This window comes from Ruditapes philippinarum, unplaced genomic scaffold, assembly GCF_026571515.1.
Source record: "Ruditapes philippinarum isolate M1 unplaced genomic scaffold, ASM2657151v2 ctg2697_1_1_1_1, whole genome shotgun sequence".
Lineage (NCBI taxonomy): Eukaryota > Metazoa > Mollusca > Bivalvia > Venerida > Veneridae > Ruditapes > Ruditapes philippinarum.
The window spans coordinates 410,672-429,369 of NW_026852898.1; the positions used below are offsets into that span (position 1 = coordinate 410,672).

The following is an 18,698-nucleotide window of genomic DNA, read 5'->3' on the forward strand; positions in this document are numbered from 1 at the left end:
TCTGCTATCGTAGACTATTAACTGTTAGATGCCTGCTATCGTAGGCACTATTTTATCTCAATTCTGCTATCGTAGACTATTAACCGTTAGATGCCTGCTATCGTAGGCACAATTTTATCTCAAGTCTGCTATCGTAGACTATTCCTGTTAGATGCCTGCTATCGTAGGCACTATTTTATCTCAAGTCTGCTATCGTAGACTATTCCTGTTAGATGCCTGCTATCGTAGGCACTATTTTATCTCAAGTCTGCTATCGTAGACTATCCATGTATATGTCTGCTATCGTAGGCAATATTTTACCTCAAGTCTGCTATCTACCTATAGGTGTCTGCTTTAAAGGCACATTTTTTGCTAAAGTCTGCTTATATAATAAATTGAAATTAAGTATTTCACATGACATATTTAACCCTCTATAATTTAATGTTTCATTATCACACTTAAGTGTCATAATTGGTAATTCTGTTGAATATATACATGTACAAATGTTATTTTATTGAATATTTCAGTACTTATGCTAACAAATACTGTATTGCTCTTCAAGGTACCCTTCTTTCTTGGGCATAAACACTGGATGGTTGCAAACACTTTGCTATCATCCATGTTCTTTTGGGGATTAGGCTCGTAAGCCAATACCAAGAAAGAAGGAGGCATACTGGCTCGGACTACACCAGACTTAATGGTTTTAACATGTTTTATGTCTTATTTCCAGTTTTAGTTATATTTATCATATAATCATTCATTTGGTCTGATGTTTCTTAGCCAGTTATGCCAAAAATAAAGATTTATAAGTCTATCACTTGTTTCGTGGTTTTAATTTGATTGAGTATAAATTGAAGTTTACGTAGTAAACGCAGTTTATGCAAGATCTAAATTAATTCTACTTTCGATTTGATGTTTACATCGTCGGTACTTTACCTATATCCGGTTTCTAATACCATGTGACTAAATTCACAGCTCCCTTATCAACAAAGTAGGACCCGCACCAGCAGCAATACGTATGCAGCCTCTCGATTTCCACAGCGCTCTTTGTTCACATCACATTAATTTAGAAAAATAATTTTACACCACCATCCATCCCCGCCTCTCACCCTGAAGAGCAATGCCTTCTGGTTAAGATCTTGTCAGTATGCCTCTCATGGGGATTAGGCTCGTAAGCCAATACCAAGAAAGAAGGAGGCATACTGGCTCGGACTACACCAGACTTAATGGTTTTAACATGTTTTATGTCTTATTTCCAGTTTTAGTTATATTTATCATATAATCATTCATTTGGTCTGATGTTTCTTAGCCAGTTATGCCAAAAATAAAGATTAATAAGTCTATCACTTGTTTCGTGGTTTTAATTAGATTGAGTATAAATGGCTACTCTATTGTTCTCTCTACTGTTCTTTTTAGCCACACAAAAGAAAATGGCCACATAAAAGCATTACGGAATGAATGACATCAAAGAGAAAGAACAGTTACCTATTGTCCCTCTAGCCACATAATTACTGTCCTGTGAGTGCGTCCAATTCCCGGGTGTAGATTTTCCAAGGTTTTTGGCTCAAAATCCTTGGAAAAAAACCTCGGAGTATTGGAACAAGAAAATGCAAAACTTTGCTATTAAAAAAACCTTGGAAAAATAGGGAGAGGGTGAAAAACCTTGTAAAAAATTTCCGAGTTTTTTTAAAAAAAAACCTCGTAAAAAGTATGACCTCGGAGTATTGGAACGATTTCCAAGGATTTCAGAATAAAAACCTCGTAAAATAATTTCCGAGGATTTTGTTTAGAAAACCTTGGAAAATGAGTGACCTCGGAGTATTGGAACGATTTCCAAGGATTTTTAAAGTGTTTCCGTGGTTTGTTTTCCAAGGTTTTTAAATGAAAACCTCGGAAAGTTTCTCACAACTGGGAATACTGTTATATTTTCGAGGATTCTTACTTAAGGGCATCAGAGAATTTTCCAAAGTTTATTTGAGCAAAAAAAACCTTGGAAATTTCTAGAATATCCATGGAAAATCAGAAAATATAACATCCAATGAAATTTTCTGAAAAGAGCAATTATATTGTCCTTTTAAGGAATTAAGAAACTTCTTTGTAATAATACAGAGCAAAAAATGATCACATGACTCACTGAAACATTTAATGTCAGTGTGAAGTAAATAGTAAATGCACTACAAATGAAAAGTTAAGTTAGAAGTCTTTAATGGTAAATATTACACTCAATGTTCAGTTATAATATTTTGGTATCCGGTTAAATTTTAATGTATTCAAATATCTATCTTTTGAATTCCTGTTCACTCTTCATGATTTTAAATGTCCCTTAGTTTTTCCCTCACCATCACAGGGGTCACATGTGGAAAATGCTCCAGGATACAATTCCTGAAATAAATAAAGTAAACATTTAATAAAGTACAGCCATTGAAAGAAGTTAGAAAAACAATTATATAAAATCACCACTGGGCGCTTCCCTCTCCATTGGGCGCTTCCCTCTCCATGTGGTCAGGATCAAAGACTTCAAACAACTTGCCTTACAACATTGTATTTTTGACTCCTGAAGCCAGGATGGGCTTCTTCCCTCTGAGGGAGCTATCCAGCCCAGGATTAAGGAACACCTGTGGTTATACTCAGGACAGTTCAGTATGTGTAGGCAATCAGAATTACATCATTTAATTTCTTTTTTATTAATCAATAAAACAAGAGCGATCAGTAATCACATGTGTCGCCTCATAATGGCCAATTTCATGTTGGGACAAATTTTGTGACAGACGGACAGACAGACGGACAGTGCACAACTAGACTTGGTACTGATCAATCATGTAAAGTTTGGATATAATTGCACCAGTAGCTTATGAGGAGTAGTCCGGACAAGCTATTGTGTATCTGGCAACACACAGAAAAAAACACCTTTTTATCAAAGGGCCATAACTCGGCCAAAAATCATTCAACCAGAAAACCCTTGCAATATGCGCAAGGACTTGAGCTACAGATCAATCCTGTAAAGTTTCATTGAAATTGCATTAGTGGTATAAGAGAAGTAGTCCGGACAAACTTTAAAATTAAAAATTATTAAAGGGCCATAACTCTGACAAAAATCATTGAACCGGAAAATGCTGACAATATGCACAACTAGACTTGATACTGATCATTCCTGTAAAGTTTGGATGAAATTGCACCAGTAGTTTATGAGGGGTAGTCCGGACAAGTTTTGTGACGGACGGACGGACAGACAGACGACGGAGAAGTGATCCCTATATGTCGCCACTACTCCGTAGAGGCGACACAAAAAATGATACATTCCTTAAACGTTTCCATAGACAAAAATATCAGTTCACTGTTGATATATATTGTTTTAAAAAATCAGCACTTTTGTGAAAAGAAATACATCTTTTGAGTGATCCAAAACTACTTGAATTACAAGTTGTTCAAGACCATTGATTAAAATGAAGGCTTTAATATTTTCAAATGACCTTTTCTGTAGTTACTTTTAAATATTGGTCTACTGTTTTGAAATAGTGAATTTAATTTTTTTCATGTTGATTTCTTATTTTCTTCATCAGTACTTAGTGTCAGGATTTCAAGAAAACTTTGGTAAGCAGTGTGACAATTCTGCGATGTTAAGAAAAGAAACGATGTCTGTTACTATTATTTTAGATAGTGTCATACTGGATGTTACAACCTAAAGCACTCTAAAAATATTGCAAAAAATAACGCTTTTCATAAGGTGATTCCGATTGCCTACACTAATTTTATCTGTCTGTTCAAAGTGACATCTGCATCAATAAAGCTGGAGAGTCATCATGTAACATTAACAGCATATCCAACAAAGTATCAATAAAAAAATCAGTTCCAGAAACCTTCATTCATTCAAATTTCAAATTGAAACTTTCAAAACCTAGTTTTAAAACAAAAACATACTGTAGTATATTCCTTGAAGCCTTTCCTGGTCTACAGTTGGCTTCCTTAATCGATGCCTGGATGCCAATGATATACTATGATAAAACACAGCAAAGCTGGATTGCCATCTTCTTGTAGTTTGGAACAGTCTTGCAAACTTGCTTACAAGCTGACTCTGTAATTAAAAATTTGTAGATTCAAATAATAGATGAAAGATGAAAGTTTATAAATAATGTCATCATAGTTTCATGCACTCATCTTGTTCAATACAATCATAGACAAAAATAACATTAATACTCTTAAAATATCCTCTAAACAATTGTATTTAAACTAGCTTACATTTAGGTTAAAAATATAGATCTAAAATAGTTTGTATTTAATACTTATTTGAAAAAAAAAACAACAACAGATTTTATGCATAAATGTATCTAAAATTATTTACCTGAACCTTTTTACTATCATGTTTCTTTTGTTTATCTTCCTGTCCCAGGTCATTGATCTTTAGGTTCAATTACAACAACCAAACATTTCCTGAATCTTGTCACACTTAGATAAATGTTTTCTTTGAAAATTCCAAAATATGCTCCCTAACATTTAAAACAATATATGTCCAAAATTGCTTAAAATAAATCCAGGTTTGCACTACTTCCAACTATAACCACTTGACCCATTAATGTCTGAGATTCAAATTTTTCAACAGTATAACTGAAGGGGCAATCATAATGTGAAACAGGGGTGATCCCAAAATATCAAAGCCATCATCATTTTATTTTTACATTAATTTTATTGAAGGTACAAATATATCAAATGATAAATAAAAGTAAAACTTGAAAATTATAAGAGAATCACAGTTGCAGTGTCATTTTAGACTGTTTTGGATTGTATAAAAACCCAGACTCCCCCTGAATAATCACATGGAACAATCTGGTCTATCCCAGAATGCTCAATGAGAAGATTGATCATGCATAAGATTATAAGAGGGAACCACCTGGGGTGCCATTAGTTTTATCTGATCAGTGTGTTATATTCTGTGTGTGAAAACTTAGTGGATGCAGTATTTATTTATCTTAATTATAAGAAAGTATCAAGCATACATATTTTACACATTAATTGTACATAATTATATATTAAAAGGACAATTAATAACTATTTATGTTTATTGTACACATAATTAATGGCAGAGTAAATTGTAATCTGAATGTATGTCACACACTTGCTTAGTAGAATATACTATTTTATATGGCATAAAAACATATATTAAAGATTAATAGCATTCTTATTTCAGTGTTGCTTACAGGCTGTCAAGAAACCCTAAGTTAAGTCTATATATAGAAAGAAACTGCAGGAAAAATACTGATGCATTTAGAAACTAATAGACATAAACACTGATTGTTTCTTTTTGTATAATTATAAGTTTTGCTCTTTTATCTATTTTTTAAAATGGAGAAGATATCTAGTAACAATAATTATAAATAATAAAAAAAAATATGAAAATAAAAAAAATTTTTTTCAAGTCTTTCTGATCATCAGTTATTTGAATAATCTTTATCTTATTATGATTAGTTACAATACCTTTATAGCCATTAATGAAAGGTTTTTTATGGCAACAAGGAATTTACATTGTATTTAACTTTTCCATGTTTTCACACTTAAATTTTTTTAATTGATTCCTCCCACAAAAATGGCCTTAGATGATTAAAGTACAAATTTATTGAAAAGGAAGTTGGCCATTGACAATGTCCATACAAAAAATTGATTCCCTGGACCAAATCTCTCTTTTCCATGCTGTTGGACAATTGTTTGCTCTGACCATGGATTAAGAAATATCCATTGGCAATCTACAGTTGGGTTGTTATCTTAGTTTGCTTTAACTGTTGATTATAATTATTGCTTTTGATGCCCATTATAAGTTAAATCATGATTATGTCTTAACATTTTCCGAGATGAAATATAGTTAAGTTCAATTATCCGAGGTCATTTCCAAGCTAAATATTGGCAAAGTGTTTCCAACAAATTTTACGTAAATTTTCTAAGTTCTTTTCCGAGCAAAAAAATGACAAAGTTCTTATTTCCAAGCTTTTTCCGAGCTGATTTTTGGCAGAGTGTTTAATTCCGAGATAGTTTCCAAGGTTTTCTTTATTTCCAAGGATTTTTATACAAAAACCTTGGATAAAGTTTCCAAGGTTTTAAAAAAAACCTCGGAATTAAGAAAAAACCTTGTAAAACTGGTTTATTTCCAAGGTTTTTGAAGCAGTTTCCATGGTTTTTTTCATAAACCTCGGAAAATCTACACCCGGGAGATTCCTTCTGTCCGTCCGTCCGTTCACTTTTGTGTTGCACGTAACTCAAAAAGTATTTGACCTAGAGTCATGAAACTTTACAGGAATGTTGATCAGCATGTGTAGTTGTGCACCTGGGTATTTTCGTCAGGATATTTTTAGTATTTTCAGAGTTATTGCCCTTGACTTAGTAAAATTTTGCAATTTTCAACTTGTGTCGCACATAACTCAAAAAGTATTTGACCTAGAGTCATGAAACTTTACAGGAATGCTGATTAGCATGTGTCGTTGTGCACCTGGGTATTTTCGTCTGGATATTTTTAGTATTTTCAGAGTTATTGCCCTTGACTTAGTAAAATTTTGCAATTTTCAACATGTGACGCACGTAACTCAAAAAGTATTTGACCTAGAGTCATGTAACTTTACAGGAATATTGATCAGCATGACGTGCAGTTGTGCACCAGGTATTTTTGTCTGGATTTATTTAGTATTTTTAGAGTTATTGCCCTTCACTTAAAAAATATTTGCAATTTTCAACTTGTGTCGCAAGTTACTCAAAAAGGATTTCACATAGTCATTAAACTTTATGGGCAGGTTGCTCAGCATATTTAGATTTGCACCTGGGGTTTCGCTTGTGGATTTATCCAGTATTTGTAGAGTTATTTTCCTTGACTTAGTAAAAAGATTGACAGAACAGTGGCGCGGTGGGGGCACCCGTGTCCTATGGACACATTTCTAGTTTTATGCTTCTTGGCTGAATCTTTCTTTAATATTTCACAGTCATATGACATTTGCTTCTGTGAGAGCTTTAAACAAAACTATAATTTGGTTTTAAGGTCAATCTTATTTTTTGCAGGAATTCTCTGTAAAGCTTCTAATGTCATAATAAATTCCTTGTCAATTGTATGTTTTTGGAGCCATAATTAGGTCAGATTTATTTGGCAAAATCCCCCCCCCCCCCACACACACAACAACCTTCACTCTATAACTCATAATTCCTATAATTCCTTTAATCTGTTTATGATCAACAACAATAAAAATAATTTGTAAACTTACTTCAAGTTATCAACTGCAGAACATAAATAATTTTGTTGCTATTTCATACCCAAACCGCTGATTTGATTAGCGATAATCTTGAGATGCCGCTATTTATTGTTTCATATTGAATATTAAGACCAATTATCCATTGCATACTCAACAATCTGCCATGTATTTTCACGCCAATTAGTGTCATTTATCAGCTGATAAAAATGTTAGGCAGCACACCACACTAAATGAAGCCACAGCTTCGAATGGCCAGGGAGGATTTCATGGATATAGTGACTATTGTGGATTTAAATGACTGGTTGTCTTTAAAATGCATTTTCAACATGAAATTTGTTTTTGTGACATGTAATATGATCATTGGCAAATTCGAAAACATGGTTAGAAATCCCATGCTGATAATTATAGCTGTCAAGGCCGCCATTGCTTGTAAACAGCATGCTCGGTGAAAACAAGTAATTTTACCGGGGGGTACAAACTTTCAGCTATAGCAAAAAAATCTACAAGGCCAAGCACCTATTTCTTTGTGATATTTGCCTTGTATAGGGAGTTGCTAAAGCAGTGACAGAGTTTCTGTAGCCGGTATATTTGCAGGTATTTTTTGCCGGAGGGACGAAAAATGTTGTTTTGGGTCATGGACCACTACAGATTTTTGGCTTTTACGGAATGAATTGGATTTTTATGCCCCCACAATGTGGGAGCATATAGCGTTGCACTTGTCCGTCCGTCCGTCCCGAAATCTTGTGGGCACTATAAGGAACTATAAAATTGACAACATAGGTCCTTTATATACCTTAAAAGACACAAGAATGCAAAATTTAAACAAAGTTTACCGTATGGTTTACGAGTTATGGAGATTTTTCTTAAATAAAAGTTGGCTATTAGAAGGGCTCCTTTTCAGAAATGAGTAACTTGAAATATTTTATTTTATAATCATTATGAAGAAATGTTTTCCTATAAAACATTTTTAAGAAACAAATGATAGCATTCAGCTAACAAATGACCCAGCAAAACTATTGTTTCTACTCAAAATGTTTGAAATATGTATATAAATGTTACCCTACCCCACCCATTTTAAGTAGTTGTTTGATCATTTTTCAAGTTGGAGGGCCTTATTCAAAATATCCTTAAAATTTACTCAAATCAGGGGCTGCTTTCAAAGTTTGCAATAATTTTCTTAAAAGTATATTGGTTGAGCTTGTCAAATATAAAATACTTTTACCGTCTAGTTTTTATTTTATTAGACTTTGAAAATATCAGGATCATATTGGATAATAAATTTGGCACAATTTAGCCAATAAATACCAATAATAATTTTATAATTAAAATGAAACACTTTTTTCTTTTCAAGAGTGATCTGAGAGAAACAAATAATGTTCAAAGAAAAAAAAAAGAAAGAAAAAAAAGTTGCCTCTTCTGGGGCTTGAACCCGCGCCCCTCAGTTACAATGCAGTTGACAGTAGTTTTAGCCTATTTGAATACTCTTCAAAGTGGAGGTAATGCATTAGGTGGATCATACCTTAAACCGGATGGCAGATTTTGCTTAAACTTACAGGGATGAACAACCTTAATGTGTAGATGGTAGTAAAGGAAGGAATTTTCGCTGCGACCAAATTTTACAGAATTATGGCCCTTTGTTGATGTTTTCACTAGATACTATGTAGAAATTTTGTGAACGCAACTCCACCTTAAACCGGATGGCAGATTTTGCTTAAACTTACAGGGATGAACAACCTTAATGTGTAGATGGTAGTAAAGGAAGGAATTTTTGCTGCGACCAAATTTAACAGAATTATGGCCCTTTGTTGATTTTTTCACTATATTCTATGTAGAAATTTTGTGAACGCAACTCCTCTTAAACCGGATGGCAGATTTTGCTTAAACTTACAGGGATGAACAACCTTAATGTGTAGATGGTAGTAAAGGAAGGAATTTTCGCTGCGACCAAATTTTACAGAATTATGGCCCTTTGTTGATTTTTTCACTATATACTATGTAGAAATTTTGTGAATGCAACTCCTCTTAAACAGGATGGCAGATAACTTCCAGGGATGAACAACCTTAATGTGTAGATGGTAGTTAAGGAAGAAATTTTTGCTGCAACCAAATTTAACAGAATTATGGCCCTTTTTTGATTTTTTCATTATATACTATGTAGAAATTTTGTGAACGCAACTCCTCTTAAACCGGATGGCAGATTTTGCTTAAACTTCCAGGGATTAACAACCTTAATGTGTAGATGGTAGTAAAGGAAGGAATTTTTGCTGCGACCAAATTTAATAGAATTATGGCCCTTTGTTGATTTTTTCACTATATACTATGTAGAAATTTTGTGAATGCAACTCCTCTTAAACAGGATGGCAGATTTTGCTTAAACTTCCAGGGATGAACAACCTTAATGTGTAGATGGTAGTAAAGGAAGAAATTTTTGCTGCAACCAAATTTAACAGAATTATGGCCCTTTTTTGATTTTTTCATTATATACTATGTAGAAATTTTGTGAACGCAACTCCTCTTAAACCGGATGGCAGATTTTGCTTAAACTTCCAGGGATTAACAACCTTAATGTGTAGATGGTAGTAAAGGAAGGAATTTTTGCTGCGACCAAATTTAAAAAAATTATGGCCCTTTGTTGATTTTTAGTTTTCAACTTGTGGCACATGTAGTCCAAAAAATATTTGACCTAGAGTCATAAGATTGACAGAACAGTGGCGTGTGGGGGCATCCGTGTCCTATGGACACATTTTTAGTTTTCACTGCCTGACTGTTGCACATGGGATAATTTCATTACAGATTTGCAATGTTATGACATATATGTTCTTAACAAAATGTGTTTTCTTTTTCCAGGTTGTGTAGTTTGGGATCAGATTTATCAGACATATTGCTTGTAGGACATTGACGGCAGAAACTTGAAATTTAGTGTGGAGTGCTACCTAAACATACTGCAAGGTCAGTGTATTATAGACTGTGTTACTGTTCATATCGATATTTATACCCCCAAAAACAAAGTTTGGGGGGGTATATAGGAGTCACCCGGTGGTCGGTTGGTTGGTCGGTCGGTCGTTCCAGACGTCCGTTGCATTTTCCTTGTCAGGAGCATAACTTGAAGACTAATGGTTGGAATTCAATATAACTACATACAATGGTAAAGCACATTGAGCACAAGAACCATAACACTATCTTGACTGATTACAGAGTTATTGCCCTTTGTTACTTTTCCTTGTCCGGGGCATAATTTGAAAACTACTGGTTGGAATTAAAAACAACTTCATACAATTGTCAAACACAATAAGGGGAAGTTAAGTGTACAAGAACCATTACTCTATCTAAAGTAATAACAGTTATTGCCCTTTGTTACTTTTCCATTGCATTCTTTTGTCCGGACCATTACTTGAAGACTAATTGTTGGAATTCATTATAACTTCATACAATGGTCAAGCGCATTGAGAGGAACTGCAGTGCTCAAGAACCATAACTCCATCTTGACTTATTACAGAGTTACTGCCCTTTGTTACTATTCTTTGTCCAGAGCATGACATGAAATCTACTGGTTGGAATTCAAAACAACTTCATACAATGGTCAAGCACAATAAGCGGAAGTGCAGTGCACAAGAACCATAACTCCATCTTGACAAATTACAGAGTTATTGCCCTTTGTTACTTTTCCATTGCTTTTTTTGTGCTGAGCATAACTTAAAGACTTATGGTTGGAATTCAGTATAACTTCATACAATGGTCAAGCACATAGAGAGGAAGTGCAGTGCATAAGAACCATAACTCCATCTTGACTAATTACAGACTTATTGCCCTTTGTTACATTTCCTTGTCCAGAGCATAAATTGAAAACTATTGTTTGGAATTCAATACAACTTCATACAGTTGTCAAGGACATTAAAAGGAAGTGCAGTGCACAAGAGCCATAACTCCATTTTGACAAAATACAGAGTTACTGCCTTTGATACTTTTCCTTGTCCGGAGCATAACTTAAAAGGTACTGGTTGGAATTCAAAACAACTTCATACAATGGTCAAGCACAATAAGAGAAAGTGCAGTGCACAAGAACTATAACTCCATCTTCAGTATTAATAGACTTATTGCCCTTTGTTCCTTTTCCTTGTCTTTTTGGATTAATTATAGAGTAATTCAATAAAACTTCTTTAATGGCCAACCACATTGAAAGGAAATGCAACATACAAGAACCACAACTATCTTTAATTGCCTACAACCATAACTCTATATTTCAATTCTTTTACAAGGTTCTGTTACTAGTAACATCCTCATTTCCGAAGCAGTCTTGTGGGGGTATTAATCACATTTAGTGATAGTTCTAGTTCATTCTGAAGGGAAGTTTCAAATATAAACCAGTCAACGACCCACAAAAAGTAGACTGTATCGCTGTGCTTTGAGATAAGAAGCGGTAAAATGGAAGTTACAGATGGAAAACCAAATGTGTACTTTTCCATTATAAAAATAGCAAATGCTAAATTTAGACTGGAGATTCCAAAAGTCATAATTTTTGTTAGTTTGAGCTAAATTGTGATTATCCTGAGCCAATTTAATAATTTTGGAGCCAATTTGCTCATTGTGGCTCCTGCCACGACAGCCCTGTCCAAAGAACGAAAAGAAAGCACATTAGGCATAATTTTCGGCGACCAGAAAAAAAAAATTTCTCCAGACCATAAAAAAAAGTTTGAGTCTGGGCAAATTTCATGAGTCGGTCACGTTACTGCAAACAAACATTTTTTAGTTCGACTATTCAAAGAATATGAGAGCTATTGTAGTCACCCCGGCGTCTGAGTTGGTTAAAGTTTTTTGTAAAGTCAAATATCTCAGTTACTGCTTGAGATATTCAATTGAAACTAACAATACTTATTTATAGTAACAACGTACATCAGATTGACAAGTTGGATAACTCTGCATACAATATTGTTAGAATTATGCCCCTTTTTAACTTAGAAATTTTGGTTAAAGTTTTTTGTAAAGTCAAGTATCTCAATTATTGCTTGAGATATTCAATTAAAATTTACAATACTTTTTAGCTCACCTGACCACGAAGTGGTCAAGGTGAGGTATAATGATGGGGCTATGTCTGGCGTCCATCGTCGTGCGTCGTCAACAATTGGGTTGTTAACAGTCTAGCAGTCATAGTTTTGATTGGATCATCATCAAACTTTGTCAGAATGTTTGTCTCAATGAAATACAGGTCGAGTTCGAAGATGGGTTATCTCCGGTCAAAAACTAGGTCACAGGAGCTAAAAATAGAAAAAGCTTGTTAAAACTCTAGTGCCTGCAATTTTCATCCAAAGATTCTGGAAATTTGTCAGGAAAGTTGTTTTGATGATATCTAGGTCAAGTTCGAAGATGGGTCATGTCCGGTCAAAAACTAGGTCACAGGAGCTAAAAATAGAAAAAGCTTTTTAACACTCTAGTGGCTGCAGTTTTCATCAAAGTATTCTGGAAATTTGTCAGGAAGGTTGTTTTGATGATTTCTAGGTCAAGTTTGAAGATTGGTCATCTCCGGGCAAAAACTAGGTCACAGGAGCTAAAAATAGAAAAAGCTTGTTAACACTCTAGTTGCTGCAGTTATCATCCAAATATTCTGGAAATTTGTCAGGAAGGTTGTTTTGATGATTTCTAGGTCAAGTTTGAAGATGGGTCATGTCCAGTCAAAAACTAGGTCACAGTAGCTAAAAATAGAAAAAGCTTGTTAACACTCTAGTGGTTGCAGTTTTCATCCAAATATTCTGGAAATTTGTCAGGAAGGTTGTTTTGATGATTTCTAGGTCAAGTTCGAAGATGGGTCATCTCAGGTTAAAAACTAGATCACAGGAGCTAAAAATATAAAAAGCTTGTTAACACTCTAGTGGCTGCAGTTTTCATCCAAATATTCTGGAAATTTGTCAAAAAGATTGTTTTGATGATATCTAAGTCAAGTTCGAAGATGGGTCATGTCCGGTCAAAAACTAGGTCACAAGAGCTAAAAATAGAAAAAGCTTGTTAACACTAGTGGCTGCAGTTTTCATCCAAATATTCTGGAAATTTGTCAGGAAGGTTGTTTTGATGAATTCTAGGTCAAGTTCAAAGATGGGTCATCTCCTGTCAAAAACTAGGTCACAGGAGCTAAAAATAGAAAAAGCTTGTTAACACTCTAGAGGCTGCAGTTTTCATCCAAATATTCTGGAAATTTGTCAAAAAGATTGTTTTGATGATATCTAAGTCAAGTTCGAAGATGGGTCATGTCCGGTCAAAAACTAGGTCACAAGAGCTAAAAATAGAAAAAGCTTGTTAACACTAGTGGCTGCAGTTTTCATCCAAATATTCTGGAAATTTGTCAGGAAGGTTGTTCTGATGATTTCTAGGTCAAGTTCGAAGATTGGTCATCTCGGTCAAAAACTAGGCCACAGGAGCTAAAAATAGAAAAAGCTTGTAAACACTCTAGTGGCTGCAGTTTTGAACCAAATATTCTGGAAATTTGTCAGGAAGATTCTTTTGATGATTTCTAGGTCAAGTTTGAAGATGGGTCATCTCCGGTCAAAAACTAGGTCAACGGAGCTAAAAATAGAAAAATCTTTTTAACACTCTAGTGGCTGCAGTTTGATCCAAATTTCCTGGAAATTGGTCAGGAAGGTTGTTTTGATGATTTCTAGGTCAAGTTTGAATATGGGTTGTCTCCGGTCAAGAATTCGGTCACATTGCCCAAATATGGAAATACCTTTTTAACACACTAGAGGTCACATGTTTGACTCAGTTGTCATCAAACTTGGCCAGGATGCTTGTCTAAGACATTGCTTGGATGCGGTTTATGGGTCAGGTGAGCGATCCAGGGCCATCATGGCCCTCTTGTTTATAGTAACAATGTAGCCGACATCAGTTTGCAAAATTGCATAACTCTGCCTGCAATATTTGCAGAATTATTTGCCCCTTTGAAACTTAGAAATTTTGGTTAAAGGTAAATGGTCTTAAAAAATATTTACTTGAAACTTTACACATGTACTTAGGGTCATAATTGGAGGGTCATAATTGTATGTCACTGACCAAGTTCCATAACTCTATCTTGCATTTAGGCTGATTCATCTCCCCTTTTCTACTTAGTCTCTTGGTTAATGTTTACATGCAAGTTTTATATATCTCAATATCTATTAAAGATATTTATTTAAAACTTCACATATGCATTTAGGGTCATAATTGTAGGTCACTGACCAAGATCCATAATTCTACCTTGCATTAAGGCTGATTTTTCTCCCCTTTTTCAACTTAGAAATTCTTGGTATAGTTGTGCTTGTAAGCTAGCTGTTATCTCCATAACTACTGAAGGGTTTGTGCCTTTTTTTGGGACAATTTTATGCATTCATGATAATAAAGCAATGATTTACTTGATAAAACATCTTAAAGGGATTCCACTGAGGTTTTTGACATGACAGGACTGGAAATAATTTTTTGACATTATTACTCCATTTGATGTAAATCTATACTAATAACTTATGTGCAAAATTTCAGATCATTAGCTCGCTCCGTTTTTCCAGAATAATTATTATAATAGTGAAAAATGACCCAAAATTGAAAAGCGTTTAAACGCTTTTCACTCAAATCGGACTGACAATAGCACATACATATGATTTTCAATGCATTTCTTGTATATTTCTTGGTTATATTTTATATATATTTCTGTTTTAAATGCTCATGTTTATCTATGTGAAAAAAATAAAATTTTATGTTTTTAGGCTTGTAAACCTCAGTGGAGTTCCTTAAATAACAAGCCTTTGTACCTTTTCGGTCAATTTTATGTATTCATAGGTAATTAGCATTATTATACTCATTAAAACTCCCTTGTGACAACTTTTTCGAACAGTCGAGCCAATACTGTCATCCGACAGTTCTTGTCTTGATGGCCTCAAGTATAAAAGCTATGGACACGGAACTTCATAGGATGATAGATCTCATTAAGAAAAAAGTGCAGTAAAAAAAAAAAGTAATTGCATTTTATAGTCTAAGTTTCATGCATACGCACGTTTACCGACTTTACAGCTATTACCCCTGGTCATCGGGCTACTGATATCTATCTATCAATCTCCCTGGGGAGTCTTTTAACTCCGCTTTGTGCAGCCGACACTTTGGCGCAACGGAATTATACCACCCTCGCAGGTACCCATTTACACCTGGGTGAAGTGAAGCAATCGCAGGTAAATTTCTTGCTCAAAGAAATTAGCAGTTCCCCTGGTGGGGTTCGAACCCGGGACCTCTCGATCCCTAAACGGGCGTCCTACCACTGAACTACTGCTCCTACTAGTGTACAAGAACCGGTACTCTGCATGTCTTATTTTTGACTTATTGTCCTTTATTAATTTTCATACTTTATTTTTGTCCAGGCCATTTCTTCTAAATTTTAAAAGCTATGGGCTTGAAACTTCATAGGATGATAGATCTTATTGATAAGAAGTGCAGTGCACAGAAACTGCTGCTCTGTGCTTCCTATTTTTGAGTTATTGCCCTTTGTAACTTTTCATATTTCATTTTTGTCCTGGCCATTTCTCCTAAACTATATTGTTCACAAGGTGACACATCCGACTTGCGGAGGTCTAATTAAAATTTAATGTCCTTTAAAGCAAAAAATACATGTAAAGTGTCTTAAAGCAAAAAAAAACAAAAAACAAAACATGTATAATGTCTTTCTTTGTATTTGAGATTCCCCAATCATCTACTAATGTAAAGTTCAAGGATGTTCTCAAATATCAACAGTTACTGTCTTTTATATTTTGATAAATACATAACTATCTGTTTTCTGACTCATACATTGCCTTCAAGTCTCCACTAATGTTGGGTTTTAGGTTTATCGTTGGCCTTGAATTATTTAATGTCAAACTTGTAGTGGTTCAAATGGAATGTCTGCAAATGTCTGAAATCCTTCAATGATTAGTACCGAAGCAATAAGGGGTAATGTGGTCAGTGGTTCCATTTGAATATCATGCACATGTCTGATGTCCTGCAATGAGTGTGTGTCTTAGATTATCACCGGAAGTCTGCTATATCGTGATCCCACTTCTGGCAACCCACTGAGGTACCTTTTTGATAGGGGGTAGCGTTGAAAAAGTGATCACTTATTTAATCTACACTTCTTAAACGAAAAAACAGTGTTTTGGGGCCTAAATAGGGCATTTTATCACCGTTTGAGGCCTCAAAAGTGGGGGGTTGAAAAGCTGTCAAAACACATCTATATAAAGGAAAGGGTTAAATCATTTTCTTTAATTTTTATGTGCCCGAAAGGACATATTATGTTATACCCCCTGGCGTCAGTCTGTCTGTTGCAGGGCAATGCGTCCTAGTCCATTTGTGCCAAGTTTGATTATTTGAAGCAGTTTTCTATGTATTATAGCAATTTAACTTGTAACGGGAGACTTTTCAATGAAAACAGCCATTTTTCACAAAATGCTCATGAAGTAATGGGTTAAGTTCCATTTGGCCCACTGTGAGTATTCAAACTTCATAGGATGATTGTCCATAATGAATAGAAGACCTCTATTGATTTTTGGGTGAAAAGGTCAAAGGTTACTATTACCTAAAAACTGTAAACAGTTTCCGGAGCATAACTTAAGTTCCGTTTGACCAACAATATTCAAACTTCATAGGATGATTGGTCATATTGGGTAGAACACCCCTATTGATTTTGAAGTCACAAGGTAAAAGGTCAGGGTCACTGTTCCCTAATAATACTGAAACCAGTTTCAGGAGCATGACTTAAGTTCCATTTGGCCCACAATATTCAAACTTCATAGGATGATTGTCCATATTGAGTAGAAGACCCCTATTGATTTTGGGGCCTCAAGATCAAAGGTCAAGGTCACTATTACCTTAATACTGAAAACAGTTTGTGAAGCATAACTTAAGTTCCATTTGGCCCACAATATTCAAACTTCATACGATGATTGTCTATATCGGGTAGAAGACCCCTATTGATTTTGGGGTCACTAGGATAAAGGTCAAAGGTCACAATTACCTTAAAACCAAAAACAGTTTCCAGAGCATAACTTAAGTTCCATTTGGCACACAATATTCAAACTTATAGGATGATTGTCCATATTGGGTAGAAGACCCCTACTGATTTTGGGGTCACAAGGTCAAAGTCACTTTTACTTTAATACTGAAAACAGTTTCTAGAGCATAACTTAAGTTCCATTTTTGGCCCACAATATTCAAACTTCATAGGATGATTGTGCATATTCGAAAGAAAAATCCTATTAATTTTTTGGTCACAAGGTCAAATGTCAAGGTCACTGTTACCTTAATACTGAAAACAGTTTCCAGAGCATTACTTAAGTTCCATTTGGCCCACAATATTCAAAGTTCATAGAATGATTGTCCATATTGGGTAGAAGACCCCTATTGTTTTTGGGGACAAAGGTCAAGGTCACTATTACCTTAAACCTGAAAACAGTTTCCGGAGCATAACTTAAGTTTGATTTGACCCACAATATTCAAACTTCATAGGTTGGTTGTGCATATTGGATAGAAAACCTCTATTGATTTTTGGGTCACAAGGTCAAGGTCACTATTACCTTAAAACTGGAAACAGTTTCTGCTCAATAACTTAAGTATTAATCAACCTACAGCTGTAAAATTTTATAGGATGAACAGCTAATTCCCAATTGTCTTACAAATGCTTCATCCTTACTAAAAAAAAACACTTTTGGGCATATAATGCTCCGCCTAGCGGGTGCTCTTGTTAAAGAAATATTTTAGATATATACTTAAAATGAAAGAAAGCATTATGTGACAATTTCTTTTTTAGATCTGATTCTGCACTTTTTAACTTTGCTACATACATATTTTTCTCTTGATTGTTCTAGGTGTGGAAAAGGTGGTCTTCTTTGAATCTTGCTACACAAAGGTTAAGGTCCTTTTTTTGGTACCAAAAAGAGGTAAATCCTTTTTTATTTGAACCTGATTAATTGCTACAAACTTTCAGTGAAGCCAACATTAAAGAGTAATGAAAAGAATTGAAAGACAAAGGGAGGTCACAAAGGTTTTTTAACATGACGCCCGGGTGTAGATTTTCCAAGGTTTTTGGCTCAAAATCCTTGGAAAAAAACCTCGGAGTATTGGAACGAGAAAATGCAAAACTTTGCTATAAAGAAAACCTTGGAAAAATAGGGAGAGGGTATAAAACCTTGTAAAAAATTTCTGAGTTTTTTTTTTAAAAAAAAACTTCGTAAAAAGTAAGACCTCGGAGTATTGGAACGATTTCGGGTTGTAATAGAATGCGAAATGGACTCCATTTCGCGAAATGAACTTACCGCCTACGAAATGGACATTTGTTTGTTTAACCATGATGAGTAATATTATTTTTATTAATTTATGTCAAACATATGACATAAAACTACAGATTGAACCAATTAAAATTACTATTTTCCTATTTTATAGTCATATTTCTGAAAATAATCTGGCCTCTACAAAATGGAGTTTTCGGCCACGAAATGGAGTTTTCGCTTACGGAATGGACATTTG

The 18,698-nt window shown here is 34.6% G+C and overlaps 2 long non-coding RNA genes across 2 annotated transcripts in view; one reads left to right on the plus strand and one right to left on the minus strand.

Annotated features, from left to right (window-relative positions):
* Positions 1–18,698, plus strand: part of LOC132727741 (uncharacterized) — a 62,477-nt gene that overhangs the window by 14,022 nt on the left and 29,757 nt on the right. The window contains exons 3-4 of the long non-coding RNA XR_009625390.1: positions 10,047–10,148; positions 18,041–18,112. This is a non-coding gene — a long non-coding RNA (uncharacterized LOC132727741). The remainder of the gene's footprint in view (positions 1–10,046; positions 10,149–18,040; positions 18,113–18,698) is intronic.
* On the minus strand, positions 1,987–5,312 carry LOC132727720 (uncharacterized). Its single transcript, XR_009625388.1, has 3 exons — positions 4,319–5,312; positions 3,898–4,051; positions 1,987–2,361 (listed from the first exon to the last, which is right to left on the minus strand). It is a non-coding gene; the product is annotated as an uncharacterized LOC132727720 (long non-coding RNA).